Here is a 19,198-nt window from a genome sequence, read left to right on the forward strand (position 1 = left end):
AGTCCCGACAGAAGGCAACAGTCCAACCAAGAGAGGGAGACACCGCCACCGCCAAGGCAACCGTTTCTCAGGGCCAGAGCCTGCGGGCAAAAGGGACTCCTCCAGCCCATATCCAAGCTGGGGAGCGGGGTACCGGTGGGAACCCATTGGAACCATCTACCGTACATAGGTGCAGGGAAAGGCAGTCACCATCAACCTGCCGGGAGAAACACCGCAGCCGTCTGTGGGACCCGTCCATCCAGCCGTGTGTTTTACCGAGAACTGTGTCCTCATCATTGGCTGAGTGAGTACCACCGTGCCGTGCGGCACAGCGCTGCCCCCGCCACCCTGCACCTCACCAGGCCCTGTAACCCGCCTGCCATCCATCCCTACCCCATCACCGGGCCCCGGGACAACTAACCCCCCTACCCACGGAGGGGAGAACTAAAAACAAAGCTGCTCCCTGTCACCGCTCCCGGGATCCCCGTCCAGAGCAGCGGTGGTGTCACTAACTTCACCACAACCGTGGGTGGCGTCACGGACAACAATCCAATCCCCACCATACAATCAAACCCCCTTTCACTCACGGGCGAGGAGCGCCGCTCGAGTCCCCGGGATCCGACCCACCGCTTGAGCCACCACAGAGCAGCGGCAGCAGCAGCCGGACCCGAGCAGTGGGAGAGCGCAGCGTCCCCTCCTCCGCCCGCGACAACTTGGCGTCACGAACAGGATCCTACCATTCTACCAACTGGTGGAAGTGCGCCTTGTGTAACCGCCAGAGGTGTCCGGCCGAAAAATTTGTGAAGCCGCCATCTTGGGCGCGAAGAATTCCCGCTCGAGCGTCTCCTCGAGTAGTGGAAGCGCGAAGGCCAAAACCCCGCCCATGTACAGGAGGAGACGGAAAGAGACTAAGGGGGACGAAATGGTGGCTGGCCGCATGTAGCCGCGGCTATAAAAGCAGGGACGCCAGGACCCTGTGGCCATCTTGTTCCTGGGAGAGGCCGCCAGCAAGATGTACATGCCGTCCTGTAGCACCGTAGCCCCCGCGCCTGGAACCGCGGCATGGGTGGAGATCCGGACCGCGCAGCTCCAGCAGAGGCTACAGGTCAAAATGCAGCTCCTCTTGGAGGAGTGGGAGACCGACATGACGGAGGTCATAGCGACCGTGCGGAGACGCGAGGAGGAAGTTGCGGAAGGGAGGGTGAGTGACCCATGCCCCGGTACCCCAAGTGGGTCGGTCATCGTGGCTGTGGGGCCCGGTCTGAACCCGCTCGCCCTGCTGCCTCCCTCGCTACCCGTCCCGGCTGCCGTGACCCCGCCACTAGGCCCGCTACCACCGCAACCGGTAGCGATACCCCGCATGTCCGCCCAGGCGGACCAACCTGTAGCCGGAGCCCGTGACCGACCGGAAGTGCTGCCCTGGAAAGTCCAGAAGCCTGAGCCGGAGGCAATTACAGAGACTTCCCCCGAGCCGGAGCAGACAGGCCGCTCCGTGCAGAAGGCCCAACGGAAGAAAGCCCCTGTGCCCATCCCCCACACCTCGGCTGAGGTTGCGCCGGGTTGCCGCTGCAAAGCAGCACCCCAGGCCAAGTCACCGCGGGACCTTCCACCCAGATCACCAGTGATGGGCAGTGTTCAGAAGGTCTCGCGGGGCCCGACCCGTGCGCCGAAGCTCGCAGCAGCACCGTACTGGGATAGGTAGCCGGTACCGTTGGGCCCGGAGATCGCAGAACGGGAGAAGAAGAAGGCAGAGATGGTGGCCCGTACAATCCGGGAGAAGGAGAGCCTGAGGCAAGCGACCTTCCGTGTCCAGGGCCCCCTGTATGAAGGGCAGGTGAGGCGGTTTGATGTCCGCCGGGGCTATGGCTTCATATATGAGCCGGGCCTAGAGGCCGAGGTCTTCATAGCCCGGCGGGACGTTAACGCCCACCTGCCAGAAGAACACCCAGGCCGCAACTTGATGCCAGGGGACCTGGTACAATACACCCGGCACTGCGGGGAGAGGGGGTGGTTTGCGCTGGATGCGAAGTTGAGGGGCAGCCAGGAGGCCCGTGTGTGCACCGCGCTCCCTCCCCCAAGTGATACCGAGGACTCAGAGTGATGGCAGCGGAATACCGTTGTCCTTGTCCCCGTTGGGACCACCAGTGTGCTTGAAGTTAAAATGAATGATAAGTGAATGATTACCGTGGAAGTTACCTGATTTGCTGCTGATTTGCACCGGCAACTGGTCCCCGTTGGGACCCCCTATACAATTAGGCATAAGGAACTCCTTATGGACAAGCCTGAGAACTTGCAAGGCAACCACAAACTTGTGGCAGGTAAATAATGTTGTTATGGCTTTTACCGTTACCGCCTCTGGAGAGGCAGATTGGAGGAAGGGCCCGCAGTGGAGCAGGCTGGGGCACAGCCACCACCAGAACCGGTGGCGATCCTCTGGGGGTTTCAGGGGTTCCCCGTGGACGTGGGTCCCCTGAAAAGGACAGAACCCGCTCGGGCAACTTGTGCAGGACTGGGGTCAAGGGGTGCTGCCTGTTTGATTAGGGGCAGCATCAGGGCCAGGTTGCTTGGGTGGGAGAGAGCGGAAGCCGTAACCGTAACGTTTAAGTAAGAGTACCTCCCGATGTGGGAAGATGTTATTTTAATTGTAATCCCTGTTTTACCGTTTTTCATATTTTTCAGTTGTAAAAATAAAACCGGTGATGGACGGGCAGCCCGCGGATGGTCTGCATTTAACTAAGGGGGAATGTGGCGCCCTGGACAAGCCAGGGGCCACAGAGCACAACACCCACACACCCCACACTCCCGGTCAGGCACACCGAAGTCAGACACAAAACCCTTGTTGCCTTCCTCCAGGGGCTGATGTCCACACCAGGGGGTGGGCCAGGCGGTTGGTCCCGCCCACTGAGGAGTTCACAGTCCTGGAGGCGGGAAAAGTAAGCAGTTGAGTTTGAGAGTGGAAAGTGGAAGGAAGGAAAGTGGTAGTGGAGCAACTAACTGACAGCGTCCGGGTGTGTGGCCCGGGCGGTACAGCAAGGTTGGCAGACGGTGGTGACCGTCTGTAGGAGTGGCCTATCGGAGTCTACAATAAGGACCGTGGAAGGGCGGTGGCCCGGCGGTACCGGACCGGTACGCAAAGAGAAGCCAGCACCATCTGGCAGGGGCTTACGGACCCCGGCAAGGCTAGGAGTCGCCATGAATTTGCCGAATTCGTTAGTGAAGGGAACCTCCTGGGTTTCCCAGCAGCGAAGTCCCGACAGAAGGCAACAGTCCAACCAAGAGAGGGAGACACCGCCACCGCCAAGGCAACCGTTTCTCAGGGCCAGAGCCTGCGGGCAAAAGGGGCTCCTCCAGCCCATATCCAAGCTGGGGAGCAGGAACCCATTGGAACCATCTACCGTACATAGGTGCAGGGAAAGGCAGTCACCATCAACCTGCAGGGAGAAACAACACCGCAGCCGTCTGTGGGACCCGTCCATCCAGCCGTGTGTTTTACCGAGAACTGTGTCCTCATCATTGGCTGAGTGAGTACCACCGTGCCGTGCGGCACAGAGCTGCCCCCACGACCCTGCATCTCACCAGGCCCTGTAACCCGCCTGCCATCCATCCCTACCCCATCACCGGGCCCCGGGACAACTAACCCCCCTACCCACGGAGGGGAGAACTAACAACAAAGCTGCTCCCTGTCACCGCTCCCGGGATCCCTGTCCAGAGCAGCGGTGGTGTCACTAACTTCACCACAACCGTGAGTGGCGTCACGGACAACAATCCAATCCCCACCATACAATCAAACCCCTTTTCACTCACGGGCTCGAGTCCCCGGAATCCGGCCCACCGCTCGAGCCACCACAGAGCAGCGGCAGCAGCAGCCGGACCCGAGCAGTGGGAGAGCGCAGCGTCCCCTCCTCCGCCCGCGACATTTTCTCTCCTGCTGTGAAGCACACATCACTGTGTGTGACAGCGAGAGAGCAATGATCTGAATGTGCAGGGAGCCGGTGTCTGGCAGTCTGCAGTAAGCTGTAACTAAGGTAAACATCGGGTAACCAAGGTGGTTACCCGATATTTACCTTCGATACCAGCGTCTGCAGCTCTCATGCTGCCAGTGCCGGCTCCTACTCCCTGCACGCATAGCCGGATTACACATCGGGTAAATAAGCAAAGGTTTGCTTATTAACCCGATGTGTACTGTAGCTACGAGTGCAGGGAGCCAGCGCTAAGTGGTGTGCGCTGGTAACCAAGGTAAATATCGGGTATCCATACCCGATGTTTACTGTGGTTACCAGTGTCAGCAGCTTCCAGACGCCAGCTCCCTGCAAGCGCAGCGTCGCTTGCACATCGCTGCTGGCTGGGGGCTGGTCACTGGTCGCTGGTGAGATCTGCCTGTTTGACAGCTCACCAGTGACCATGTAGCGACGCAGCAGCGATCCTGACCAGGTCAGATCGCTGGTGGGATCGCTGCTGCGTCGCTAAAGTGTGACGGTACCCTTAGAGGTTCAGGGTGAACTTCATTTAGCATCATGCGCAGAACACTTGTATGTGTTCACTAAGATAACACAGTCCTAAACCATGGATGGCAGGAAGAACAAACAAATCAATTTTGGAACAAATCATGCCAGACCTGTCACTTGAAGCAAGGATCACCAAGCTACAACTCATCTACACATCATACGAAGATAGCGATCACTGGAGAAGGACATCATGGTGAGAAGAATAGAAGGAACATGGCGAAGAGGAAAACCAGTAACCCGATGGCTTGATACTATCTAGATCAGGGGTCTCAAACACGCGGCCCGCGGGCGCATGCGGCCCCTCAGGGTAGCTCGTGCGGCCTCCAGGCCCGTGCCCCTGGTCACTATCGCGGCAGGTGCAGGGGCCGCAACCACTGTCTGCACTTTATGTCAGATGAATGTGTTGCTGGGGCTGCGCTCTCGCGCCGGCATTACAATCATCTCATATAAATCACTGACAGTGACACTGCAACTGCTGCGATAGTGACCGGGGGCACAGGCCTGGGGGCCGCACGAAGCAGAGATGAGGCAGCGGAGGGAGCGCGGGACAGGTGAGAAGAATGGTGTGTGTGTGTGTGTGTGTGTGTGTGTGTGTGTGTGTTGGACGTTAACCCCTTAGCGACCTATGATGTACTGGGTACGTTATGGCTCCCTGGTACATAAGGACCCATGACGTACCCAGTACGTCATGGTGAAATCGCGGCCCCGGTTTCTGCGATGGCTTCAAATACCTTAGATCCAGGGAGGAGGGGACCTCAGGAGGGGTGGTGTCTTCTCCCCGGACCTACGGAGGCTGTGATTGGCTGAGCGGCGTTTGTCAGCCAATCACAGCAACTAATGTTTCAGCCATTGAAAATCGCTGAAACATTGAAATCCAGCCAAGATCAGGGCAGCTGTAGCCCTGATCATTGGCTGGAGCTGGGTGACCTGTGTTTCACCCGCCCCCAGCTCTGATTGGAGAGACCGGCCTTGTGACCGATCTCTCCAATCACTGTGGATCTGGGGCCGGAGACCGCCCCCTCAGCTTCACTCCGGCGTCTGTGGAAGGTGAGGGGAGCTGCTGACCCATTACTACAGGATGGGGACAAAGTGCGCACATTACTATGAGATGGGGATAAGGCTGGGGACATTACTATAGGATTGGGACATTACAAGGATGGGCACAATACTATTGGATGGGGACATTATTACTATAGTATGGGGACATTAGGATAGGGACTAGGATGGGCACATTACTATAGGATAGGGACTAGGATGGGCACATTACTATAGGATAGGGACTAGGATGGGTACATGACTATAGGATGGGGACAAGGCTGGGGACATTACTATAGGATGGGAACAAGGTGGGCACAGTACTATAGGATAGGGACATTACTACAAGGGGACAAGGATGGGAAACATTACTATAGAATAGGGATAATGCTGGGGACATTACTATAGGGTGGGGACAAGGTTGGCACATTACTATGGAATGGGGACAGTACTATAGGATGGGGACATTGCTACGAGGGGACAAGGATGGGGAACATTACTATAAGATGGGGGACATTACTATAGGATGGGGACAAGGATGAACACATTACTATAGGATGGGGACAAGGATGAACACATTACTATAGGATAGGGACTAGGATGGGCACATGACTATAGGATGGGGACAAGGATGAACACATTACTATAGGATGGGGACAAGGATGAACACATTACTATAGGATAGGGACTAGGATGGGCACATGACTATAGGATGGGGACAAGGCTGGGGACATTACTATAGGATGGGGACATTACTACAGGATGGGGACAAGGTGGGCACATTACTGTAGTATAGGGACATTACTACAAGGGGACTAGGATGGGCACATTACTATAGATTAGGGACATTACTACAAGCGGACTAGGATGGGCACATTACTATAGAATAGGGATAATGCTGGGGACATTACTATAGGGTGGGGACAAGGTTGGCACATTACTAAAGGATGGGCACATTACTATAGAATGGGGATAGTACTATAGGATGGGGACATTGCTACAAGGGGACAAGGATGAGGAACATTACTATAAGATGGGGGACATTACTATAGGATGGGGACAAGGATGGGGAACATTACATTAGGATGGGGACAAGGATGAGCACATTACTGTGGGATGGGGACTGGGATGGGGCACATAACTACAAGGGGACAAGGATGAGCACATTACTGCAAAATGGGGACAAGGATGGGGAACATTACTTTAGGATGGGGACAAGGATGAGCACATTACTGTGGGATGGGGCACAATACTACAAGGGGACAAGGATGGGCACGTTACAACAATATGGGGAACATTACTAAAAGATGTTGGTCAAAATTTCTATATAGTGCTAATTGTAAGACTATTAGTTACAAGAAAGGGATAAAATGTAAAAAAAAAAAAAAAAAAAAAAAAAAAGTTTATATTTAAACAAAGAATGTGCACGTTTGCTATAATGAACAAGTGAATAAGATCGAACTTAATACGGAGTGTTCATCCATCAAGTCGCCATGGCACAAGATCAAGTTGAAAGCCGTAAAACCTCCACCACAAATCCCTAGATGCACTGGTGGACACAGGCAAAAAAGAGCCCCTGTGCAACAAGTCTATTGGAAAGGGTGTAACAATTGCAGTCGCAGAGATCGTAACCGGGCAAGGCGCCCGCCCTGCAGAGAAGCAGCCGGCTCATCTCAGTGAGAGAGGAACTACGCTGTTCAGTGGGGTACTGCCAATGTCAGCAGACCATGCGGCTGCTATGGGGCCGGTGAGTTAGGGGGATCAATGGACCCCCAATCCCATGGGCCCTCATCCGTCATCACACAAAGCAATGATAAGAGAGGGAGCAGAACACTCCATCCTTCATTCTGTGCCTTCACTCAATATCTCAGCGTAGCGGAGCGAGGTGACGTCAGTACTGCGTGCCACTGTGCTGAGATATGCAGGACACGCTCACCGGAGCAGTGGGGGAACAAGGAGAGGTGAGTACATGTTTATTTTTTTTAATCAGCGAGTACACAATGACCAGAGGCCTATGGGGGTGCAATAAATGGTATGTGGGCTGCATAATACAATATGAAAGACTATGGACGATACCTTATGCATGGACTTTGGGTGTGCATTATAATACATGGAGGAATATTGGAGTGTATTATAATATATAGAGGACTATGGGGTGCATTATAATATATGGAGGACTATAGGGAGTACATTATACAGTAATATATGGAGGACTATGGGGCAGCATTAGAATACATGCAGGACTATGGGGGCTGCATGATAATATAGGGAGAATTATAGAGGCTACCTTATACATAATTATGTAGGTGCATTATAAAACATGGAGGACTATCTGGGTGCAGTATAATATATGGAGAACTATGGGGTGAATTATAATATATGGAGGACTATGGAAGGTGCATTATAATTGGAGGACTATGGCGCTGCATTCTAATTTATGAAGCATTATGTGGGACCCATTATACTACATGGAAAGCTATGTGGGGGCCTTTATAGTATTTGGAGAGTTATGAGGAAGCCTTTATACTTTAGAGGCCCATTATTCTGTATGCAAGCAATTATGCAGTGTGAAGTTTTGTGTGCTGAGGGAAAGATGTATAGCAGAGCATGGGGAAGCTGGGTGCTGAGGGAAAGATGTATAGCAGAGCATGGGGAAGCTGGGTGCTGAGGACAAGATGGATATCAGAACACAGGAAGGCTGGGTGCTGATAGAAAAAGGGATTTCAGATCATGGGAAACCTCGGTGCTGAGGAAAAGAGGAAAGACCCAAGTGTCAGCGTCAATGTCCCATACCTCGAGTGTCGATGTCATTTCATTTACCCAGACTATTGGTGTATGGTGGGGGGGACAAATTTTGCACGGGGGCCCATCAAACTCTAGTTACACCACTGTCTATAGGGGCCCTTTTCAGTGCAATAACTCCAAATACACAATTCCACCTGACTTGGAGGTAGTCATGGGCTCTCTTACCTCTTGGGCCCCTGTGCACAGGGTGAACCAATGATGTGCACAGGTTGAACCAATGATATGCCCAGATGTATGAACAGGTACCCGAAGTGTTAAAATATTACTGCCATCTAGTGGTGAACTATCACACTGCACAAACAAATTTTCCTATCTATAAGCAACAAATCCCTGGAAATAAAAATGTAATCGTAGTTCATCCTGATAATGGCATTGTGGCAAAGGATCAGATCACTGCAGAATAAAAAACTGTATATACATTTTTGCATTTATTGTTATTGCATTTTTCCTTTTAAAGGAGCAATTCTAGGGATGAGAAAAAGGCCAAAAAACCCCATTATGAACCCCCTAAAAAAACATTTTTTTTACCTTAATATTTGAATGGGATTTCTGAAAAATAACATTCACTTCAAGGATAAGTTCCTTGATAGATCTCCAGAAATAATGTAGAACTATACAGTTCATATTCATTAACATTATCAATTTTTATAATCAAATAATATTTGCCACGTTTAGTCTCACAGGTTTTCTGTAGCATAAGGCAAAGTTTTTTGGGGCATTCAAAACAATACGTTTTTCATAATCCTCTTTTTTTTGGACATATTAGAAGTTTTTCATTTCCTTAAGAGTTTTTGAAGAGTTTAGAGGAAATAGGTTTTGGTTTTTTTCAGCTTTTATTTGCAGAGTTTTCTTTAGGATCTACTTCAAACAAGTCACAAGCACTATTTTTCCCACCAGAAGTTTTTCAAAACCTTTTCAGGATAAAAAAAATAAAAAAGGTAAAATAAAAAACTCTTTATTTGGTGGATTTTTCATAATAATGCATAGGAAGAGATTTTCAAGTATTTTAGACTAATTATCAAGAGGAACCACTGCCAAAAAAATCCTCCGAAAGCTCCATTTGAACATAGTCTGAAGGGTATGTGCACATAAAGTGTTTGTCAAGTGGATTCAGATTTGGAATCTGCCCGAAAAAAAGTATTAGAAAATGCTAAAAAGAAAGAATATTTACATTTGTATGTAAAAATTGACTTGCTGTTTATATGTTCCGGCATTTGAATGTCTTTAAACCTTTTCTTTCTAAAAATGTCCAATGGTTTAAAGAAATTACTTGTCCTTACTTCAGGTGCTTTCTACTCGGATACTCAGAAGACACTTTGTACTTTACAATACAGGTCAAAGGGAAATCTTAAGACATGCCTAGATGTGTTTTGTCATCGTTTTTGCTTTTTTTTTAAAAAAAAAAATACTAGTGGTTTTTTCATTATTCAAAGGAATAAGAAAACAGTAAAAAAAGTTACAAAAACCATGAGAAAACTCTCCCAAAAAACTCAAGCAGTTAAACTGTCAGAAAAATACACTCAAACTGAGAAAGCGACACAAAAGATCCATCAGGAAAATAAACTCCAGAGTTTCCTAAAGCGTCTTTTACTTGAGTTTAAAATAAGTCATGTGCATATAGCTTAAATTTAGGCCATTCAGATACCTGGCCGTCCATTTAATGCTTGATCCAGCTTTCCACTACTCAAACAACTCCTTCTCAATCCTTGTTTACCCCCAACAAAAGACCAACAACTACAGTAAACTCACCTCCGGCACCATTCAAGCTGTGTCGACACTTGTTCTTTTGGGGATTACATAGCATTGTTATGTCAGGTGATCCCTATTGCCAATCAGCACCGGCTTCATTCTTCCTCCTTTGGAGAAATCAGACATCCAGACTAAGGCCATGTGCGCACTAGAAAGTGCCTTTTTCTTAAAAAAAAAAAAACCCGGACCCTCTGAAAGAATCCCGCACCCGTGGTAAAAACTGCGGTAAAACCGCATCCGCGTTTTTGCTGCGATTTACCGCGGATTTTCCGCAAGTTGATCCCTGCGGTTTTTACCATTATCTATGGCAAAAACCGCAGGTACCTGTGGAAAAGAAGTGACATACTCATTAATTCCGCAGCGGAAAATCCGCGGGTAAATCCATGGGTATAAAAATACGCAGTGTGCGCACAGCATTTTTTTAAAACCCTCAGGATTTGCTGGGGAATGACTGGAGCAATGTTAGACACTTTTTCTGCAGCAATTACGCGGAAAATCCTCGGCAAAATCCACGGTAAATCTGCAGCGTGCACACAGGGCCTAAGTGAGATATTTGGCTATCCTCGCACTGATTGCGGATGGCAATTACATTCATAGAAAAGGAGAGTGAAGCGGGTGAGAGTGAATTGCAGGAAGAGGCAGTGCCAACACCGCTGGAAAAGTGCCGGCACCAGAGGTGAGTATAGGTGTTATTCTTTTGTACACACTGATTGAGAAGGGGGGTTGTCCGAGTTGTGGACAACCCCTTTGAGTGCACTGGAAAGGGAGATCCCCTTGTAGAACGGCTTTTTCTTCTGGCTCATACTCGGGATCGTAAGTGGAACCCCCTTGTGTATGACATTCACATGCCTAAATGTCAGTGCACAATTAAACTTAATAAATTTATTAGAAAGTATGGAATTAGATATATTGAAGAAATCCGACAAACAGATCAGAAATAATTTGCATAGCAAATATATAACCTCATTGTCCTTTTGCTGTGTGTATCCGGCAGGAGCAGGTATTTCCTGTCTGACTTCTTAATGTTACTGTTTCTTCCCATCTTGTGATCTGCGAGACAATGGCCTTCCCTCTGGGCTCCTAACAACTTTTATGTATAGCGGCCAATGTTTACATTTCTTATCAGTATATCCATAGCTCACAATCTGCGCTGATATGAGAACAAACACACACTAGTGAAAATGATTTCTGGACACACAACATGTTATAAGAATTCCCATAAAAGCGAGAACAAAAATGAGCGTATTCCATTATCACATGCAACATTAGAGAAGGCACCTACTGTTATCACCGATATCTCAGTCTATATCAGTGATGGAACATGTATGAGCATTGCACACTGCAATATAACAGGTGGTATAATATAATATAACAATATAACAAGGGGCAGAGCCCCTGTGCAAGAAGTGTGTTTGGGCCCCCTTCCTTTTATGTGGACAAACCTACAGATTATATATATATATATAGATTACATAGTCTACTCTTGTTATGTACTGTATATTACTTTCATTTATTACATAGTGTCCTCTCTTGTTGGGTAAAGGACTGTACCTGAAATATTAGTTCCTCTTTTATTATTTTATAGCGCTCTGTCTTAATTTTATAGTGTCCTCTCTTATTAGATATAAAATCAAATGACTGCTGAGGAAATATGGTAAAGCCTGTTTTGTTATGGAGGAGGCAGATGAACTGGTCTTTTGGATCAGCTGCTGCTCCATCAGCAGTTATTTTATATCTAACAAGAGAGGACTATCTATTAAAGATAGGGCGCTGTGAATAACAAAATAATGAGAATACGCTGTGTAAGGGGCAATGCTATACTTAACAAGGTATGATACTATGTAATAATGGGATGGTGCTGTACATAACAGAAGACACTATATAATAAGGGATGGCGCCATACATAACTAGAAAAATGCTGTGTTAAAAACAAGTGGTATGCATAATAAAAGAGATGATATGTAAGGATGATACTACAGTTAGGTCCAGAAATATTTGGACAGTGTCACCAAAACATATTCAAAATATTAGAAAAACAGAGACCAAGTAGAGCGGACCTCATATTTGTTGTAATATACATGGATCCCATAGAATACATACAAAAACTTGTGAACAAGAAGGGGTATTTATCATGTTTTTTTAAGTAAAACTACTGTACCACAGATGTGAAAAAATATACAGTTTTTATTATTACAAAAAGTGCAAATATCAAAAATCACATGTGATGACAATTAGTAGTTAGACATACATAGTTAAAATCCAATTAGATGAGACAGAGAGAGAAAAAGGTCCCAGGGAGGGAGACAGACTACCCTAGAAAGGGAGTCTGTCAGCCTCACATGTGGACCCGGTCCCGACATGTGTTTCGCATGTGCTTCAACGGGGTCCTGTTGAAGCACATGCGAAACACGTGTCGGGACCGGGTCCACATGTGAGGCTGAAAGACTCCCTTTCTGGGTGCTATACATACCACAGGTAGGTCCTTCAGGTGCCAATTTACCCACCACTATATGACCTTTTCTTTTTTTTTTCTGAGATTATTCTGGTGGTGTTACATACTGGTGTACTCAGGCCCTGATTTGGACCTTATCCTGATGGTTACTGTTTAATGTATGGACATTCCATCACTCCACTAGCCCAGGGGGTATACTATTGATATCTTTTGGTTACTTATATGCCCCCCCCTCCCCCCCGGATATAGTAATACTACTTTCTTACCAGTTTTAGTTAAGGGGTAGTCTGTCTCCCTCCCTGGGACCTTTTTCTCTCTCTGTCTCATCTAATTGGATTTTAACTATGTATGTCTAACTACTAATTGTCATCACATGTGATTTTTGATATTTGCACTTTTTGTAATAATAAAAACTGTATACTTTTTCACAACTGTGGTACAGTAGTTTCACTTAAAAAAAACATGATAAATATTCAAAATATTGTTATATAATCAATATGGGCTTAAAGTGCAAAATCTCAGCTTTAAATTGTGGGTATCACATACTAATTGGAGTAAGGGTTTAGCAATTACAGCTTTTTCATATAGAGCTGCCTGTTTTTCAAGGAACCAAAAGTCGGTCAACTATCTCAAAAGCTCTTCAATGGGCTGCATGGGCAATACCCTCATTAGAACATTATCAATTAAGGTGGTAAAATGTCTGGAGCTGATTCCAGGTGTAGCATTTGCATTTGGAAGCTGTTGCTCTGAACCCACAATATGCGGTCACGGGAGCTCTCAGTGGATGAGAAACAGACCATTATTAGGCTGAAAAAAAGAAGAAATCCATCAGAGAGATAGCAGAAATGTTAGAAGTGGCCAAACCAACAGGTTGGTACATTCTTCAGAAAAATGAGCACGCTGGTGAGCTTGGGAACTCAAAAAGGCCTGGATGTCCCCAATAATACAATAGTGCTGGATGACAGTTGGAAGCATATGAAATGAAGTCTCTCAATGTATTCAAAAGCCAAGAGGTGTATGTCCAGGCCAATTATTGGAGTCAACAAGTCAGCTCATCACAAGGTTCTATCAGTTCTTGCACAACAAACACTGCAGTGGAGGCGGCTTGTGTGCTTCATGATAGTGAGATCACAGATATCCATGCAAGCACCGTGTGACGCATTTTACACAAGTCTCGAATGGTGGCCCGAAAAAGGTGAAGAAGCCTCGACTTCAATATTGTCATAGAAGACTTGGCTCAAGTTTACATAGCAGTACAAAAAGTGGACAGTAGAAGATTGGAAACAGGCGATTTGGAGCGATGAGACAAAACTCAGTAGACTAGGCTCTGATGGGTGCAAATGGGTCTGGAAAAAACAAGGGAAAAAGAGGTTAACGGATCAAGAAATTGAAGGAACCGGCAAGTTTGGTGGAGGAAGCCTGATGATATGGGGTTGTTTCTCAGCCAAAGACGTTGGATACTTGACAAGGATTGATGGTGGTCTCAATGCTGAGCTGTATGTGAGAATCCTACAGGATGAGTTACTTCATACACTCGAGTACTATGGGTATGAAAAGGATGACATAGTGTTCCAGCAGGACAATGACCCAAAGCATATGTAGAGATTGATGAAGAAATGGTTCAATGACAATGAAGTAGAGGAGCTTGATTGGCCCCACAGTCCCCAGACCTCAATCCAATTGAACACTTCAGGGTAGAGTTTAAGAAAAAGCTGTGCACATCCCCAAGTGAGTGACCAGTATACAACAACATTGGGACTGTGTAGAAGAGACCCTGTAGATCAGATTTTGGTGTAGACATGCTTGAATCTGATTATGAGCCCAGAAGGATTCAGGCAGTGCTGAAAGCCAAAAGTGGATTTACAGAATACTAACAAATAATACAAACTTAACTAGATTTTTAGGAGCAAATGCAGTGACATGACAAGAATCTGCATAACTAAACATATGCTAAATAGTTACAAGTCAAATGTATGTATGAGATGGCCAAGATGATTGTCTATAAAATGAAGGTTGTCTTATGTGCAAAGTTGTAGTGAATGGTGAGATATGGAGCCTGAAAGGCAAAAGTTCAAAACAGTGTTACCCTTTTGCTTGTCAGTGTAAACCTCGCTGTCCCTATGCTAATTAGTCCTTGAACAGTCACAGGAGTGTTAGTTCCCCGGACTTGTTTCTATATGTAAAAAGTCCCTACCATATTTGTCTATGACTTTTGAGACCTGTTTGGTCAAAGATATTTGGCTAATGTTATTGGCAGATGCAATGGATGGAGTTTTCAATTAAAGGACTTTTCCCTAAATCTCAACTTTTCCCATTCATATTGTTCCATTCAAGATGGAGTCCTTTTTTCGAGGTTTCGGAATCCTGTTCTTAGGATTGGTCAAGGGTCCAACCCATCCTATAGAAAGGGAATAACCTGTCCGGGCTCTTCCTGTATGCCAAACGCCTTTTCCTCATCTCTGTCATTAGTATGTTAACGATAGTATAAAATGCTTGGACTCGAAAAGTGTCTCTTGCAGTTATTTCCTTTTCTGTTTCTCCTTCAAACCAGATATTTATTTAGCATTTTCTGTCTAAGCTTTGTTTACACTCTGCATTCGGAAGAAGCTCTTTTGCAGCCTTTTCAAACTAATTGAATTTTTCTTCATTTCGAATATTAGCCAAGTATTGCATATCCGTCATATAAGTTAGCGATTGTGCATAACTCTATTCCAGGTTCTTGAACTGTTTTGATTAACAAGTTGATGTTTTTTAAGATATCTTCCCAAATGATGGTCATTAAAACCATTTCTAATCTGTTCAAATGTGTTAGAAAAGCATTGAGTTAGTGAACAACTGCTGGTTTTTGTCCTTCACTGTCAGGAATATGAACTAATACTGTCAATATAAGACTATAATCTATATAATATAATTGCCTTATTCTGTCTGTCTGTCTGTCTGTCTTGCTCCAAAATTGTGTCCTTACAGTCACAACCGTCGGATTGGCCGCTGGGCTCGGCCTGGCCCCACCCCCCCACGGATTGGGTGCTGGGCTCGGCCTCGCCCCGCCCCCGCATGGATTGGCCGTTTGGCCAGGCCACGCCCCCTCACGCGGTGTCACTAGGCTACGTCCCTCACACGGTACCGCTAGGCCCCGCCCCCTCACACTATGCCGCTAGGCCACGCCCTCACACTATGCTGCTGGGCCACGCCTCCGCACTATGCCGTTAGGCCACGCCCCTCATACGGTCCCGCTAGGCTATGCCCCCTCACACTATGTCGCTACGCCACGCCCTCACACTGTGCTGCTAGGCCATGCCCCCTGACACTATGCCACTAGGCCACGCCCCTCACACTATGCCGCTAGGCCACGCCCCCTCACTATGCAGCTAGGCCACGCCCTCCCCTATGCCGCTAGGCCACGCCCCCTCACAATATGTCGCTAGGCCACTCCCCCTCACGCTATGCAGCTAGGCCACGCTCCCTCACACTGGCGCTAGGCCACGCCCCTCACACTATGCAGCTAGGCCACGTCCCCTCATACTTTGCTGCTAGGCCATGCCCCCTCACACTATGCAGCTAGGTCACGCCCCCTCACGATCCCACTAGGCCACGCCCTCTCATGATCCCACTAGGCCATGCCCCCTCAGACTATGACGCTAGGCCACGCCCTCACACTATGCCGCTAGGCCATGCCCCCTCACAATATGTCGCTAGGCCACGCCCCCTCACACTATGCAGCTAGGCCACGCTCCCTCACACTGGCGCTAGGCCACGCCCCTCACACTATGCAGCTAGGCCACGTCCCCTCATACTTTGCCGCTAGGCCACGCCCCCTCACACTGTGCCGCTAGGCCACGCCCCCTGACACTATGCCACTAGGCCACGCCCTCACACTATGCTGCTAGGCCATGCCCCCTCACACTATGCAGCTAGGTCACGCCCCCTCATGATCCCACTAGGCCACGCCCTCTCATGATCCCACTAGGCCACGCCCTCACACTGCTGCTAGGCCACGCCCCCTCACACTGGCGCTGGGCCACGCCCCCTCACACTATGCCGCTAGGTCACGCCCCTCACACTATGCCGCTAGGCCACGCCCCCACTGTGCCGCCAGGCCACGCCCCCCGCACACATTGGGCACCTGTACACCTCCCCCCAGGACAACTCCTCCCATTATACTCCTCCTATTATACTCCTCTCTGAGGGGTTTTCAGCATGGGGGATGGAGCACGATGGGGGGTGGACCATGATGGGGGGTGCCCAGAATGGGGGGATGAAACACGATGGGGGGTTCGCAGCATGGGGGATGGAGCACGATGGGGGGGTGCAGCATGGGGGATAGTGCACGTTGGGGGGTGCCCAGAATGGGAGGTTGAAACATGATGGGGGGTGCGCAGCATGGGGGATGGAGCACGATGGGGGGTGCAGCATGGGGGGATGGAGCACGATGGGGGGTGCCCAGAATGGGGGGGATGAAACACGATGGGGGGTGCCCAGAATGGGGTGATGAAACACGATTGGGGGTGAGCAGCATGGGGGATGGAGCACGATGGGGGTGTGCAGCATGGGGGATGGAGCACGATGGGGGGTGCACACCTCCCCCCAAAACACACACACACCGCCACACACGCACCGCACAACACACCACACACACTGGCAACTACAAACACCCCCCTACACAGACACCCACACACACAGACAACGCCGCACACACACAACACACAAACACCGCAGCATACACAAATATACGCACATACCGCACAACACACACACATTGCACAAAACATACCTCCCCCAAAACACACACACGCACTCCACACCCACTCGCACATAAACTGCGCAACACACACAGCACCACACACAGACAACACTGCAGACACACAGCGCTCCACAAACAACGCAACACACACAACGAAACACACAAACAACACCGCTCTCACCCCCCACACCCAGAACATTTACAGCGCCCTACACAAACACTTGACAACTACACACAACAACATCTATATATATAACAAAAATCATACATTAACTACACAATAAATTCTAGAATACCCGATGCGTTAGAATCGGGCCACCTTCTAGTACTATATAAAATAATCTAATATATAAAGCTGAGTGTATCTATGTGTATGTGTATGTGTGTGAGTATGTGTGTATGTCCACTAAAGGAATCCGCACCATCGCATTTACAATCACAAAATTTTGCAGACACAGACACCCCATGCGACTCCGGGAAAATCATAGACTATGTTTTGACAGGAAAATTTAACCCCGCGCTTTACAGTTACTCTCCAAAAAATCTGCCTCCATTAAAGTCAATGGAGCTGCGAGCTGTTAGGTTATTAATAGGAGCTGTAATTGGTTGCTATAGAAATGAAAGACATTGTTAGTATAAGAAGGTTATGTGTGAGGTAATATGATGTCGGTGGAGAGACGGCTAGAGAGAGACAGAGACAGAAAGAGACAGACAGACAGGGAAAGAGACAGAGAGAGACAGACAGTAAAAGAGACAGACAGAGGCAGATAGACACAGACAGACAGGGAAAGAGAGGCAGACAGGGAAAGAGACAGAGAGACAGGGAAAAATACAGACAGAGAGACAGAGACAAGGAAAGAGACAGACAAGTAAAGAGACAGAGAAAGAGAGACGGAGAAAGAGAGACGGGGAAAGAGACAGACCTGGAACGAGACAGAAGGGGAAAGAGAGAGACAGACAGACACAGAGACAGAGAGAGACAGACAGATACAGAGATAGAGAGAGAAAAACAGAGAGACTGATACAGACAGACAAAGACACAGACAGACATCAGAGACAGACAGACACTAGGAGAGAGACAGAGGGACAGTTACTATCCCGGGCAACGCCCGGGTACTACAGCTAGTATTATTATATTATATACTAGAAGGGGGCCCGATTCTACGCATCGGGTATTCTAGAATTTACGTATTGTGTAGTTCATGTATGATTTTTGTTATATATATATATATATAGATGTTGTTGTGTGTAGTTACCAAGTGTTTGTGTAGGGGCTGTACATGTTCTGGGTGTTGTCTGGGTGTGGCGGGGGTGAGAGCGGTGTTGTATGTGTGTTGCGTTGTTTGTGGAGCGCTGTGTGTCTGTAGCGTTGTGTGTGTGTGTGTTGCGCGGTTTGTGTGTGTGTGGTGTGTTTTGGGGGGAGGTATGTTTTGTGCAATGTGTGTGTTGTGCGGTATGTGCGTATATTTGTGTGTGCCGCGGTGTTTGTGTGTTGGGTGTTGTGTGTGTGCAGCGTTGTCTGTGTGTGTGGGTGTCTGTGTAGGGCAGTTGTTTGTGGTTCCCAGTGTGTGTGTGTGGTGTGTTGTGCAGTGCGCGCGCGCGTGTGTGTGTGTGTGTTGGGGGGAGGTGTGCACTTCCCATCGTGCTCCATCCCCCATGCTGCGCACCCCCCATCGTGCTCCATCTCCTATGCTGCGCACTCCCAAACGTGCTCCATCCGCCATGCTGCGCACTCCCAAACGTGGTCCATCCGCCATGCTGCGCACTCCCAAACGTGCTCCATCCACCATACTCCGCACTCCCCATCGTGCTGCATCCCCCATGCTGCGCACTCCCAAACGTGCTCCATCCGCCATTCTGAGCACTCCCAAACATGCTCCATCCGCCATGCTGCGCACTCCCAAACGTGCTCCATCCGCCATGCTGCGCACT

The 19,198-nt window shown here is 48.5% G+C and overlaps 1 protein-coding gene across 1 annotated transcript in view; it reads left to right on the plus strand.

The window, feature by feature from the left end:
• LOC142255557 (uncharacterized) overlaps nucleotides 1-19,198 on the plus strand; it is a 76,150-nt gene that overhangs the window by 16,434 nt on the left and 40,518 nt on the right. The gene's annotated exons all lie outside the window — the stretch shown is intronic.

The sequence above is a fragment of the Anomaloglossus baeobatrachus genome, chromosome 1 (genome assembly GCF_048569485.1).
Source record: "Anomaloglossus baeobatrachus isolate aAnoBae1 chromosome 1, aAnoBae1.hap1, whole genome shotgun sequence".
Classification (NCBI taxonomy): domain Eukaryota; kingdom Metazoa; phylum Chordata; class Amphibia; order Anura; family Aromobatidae; genus Anomaloglossus; species Anomaloglossus baeobatrachus.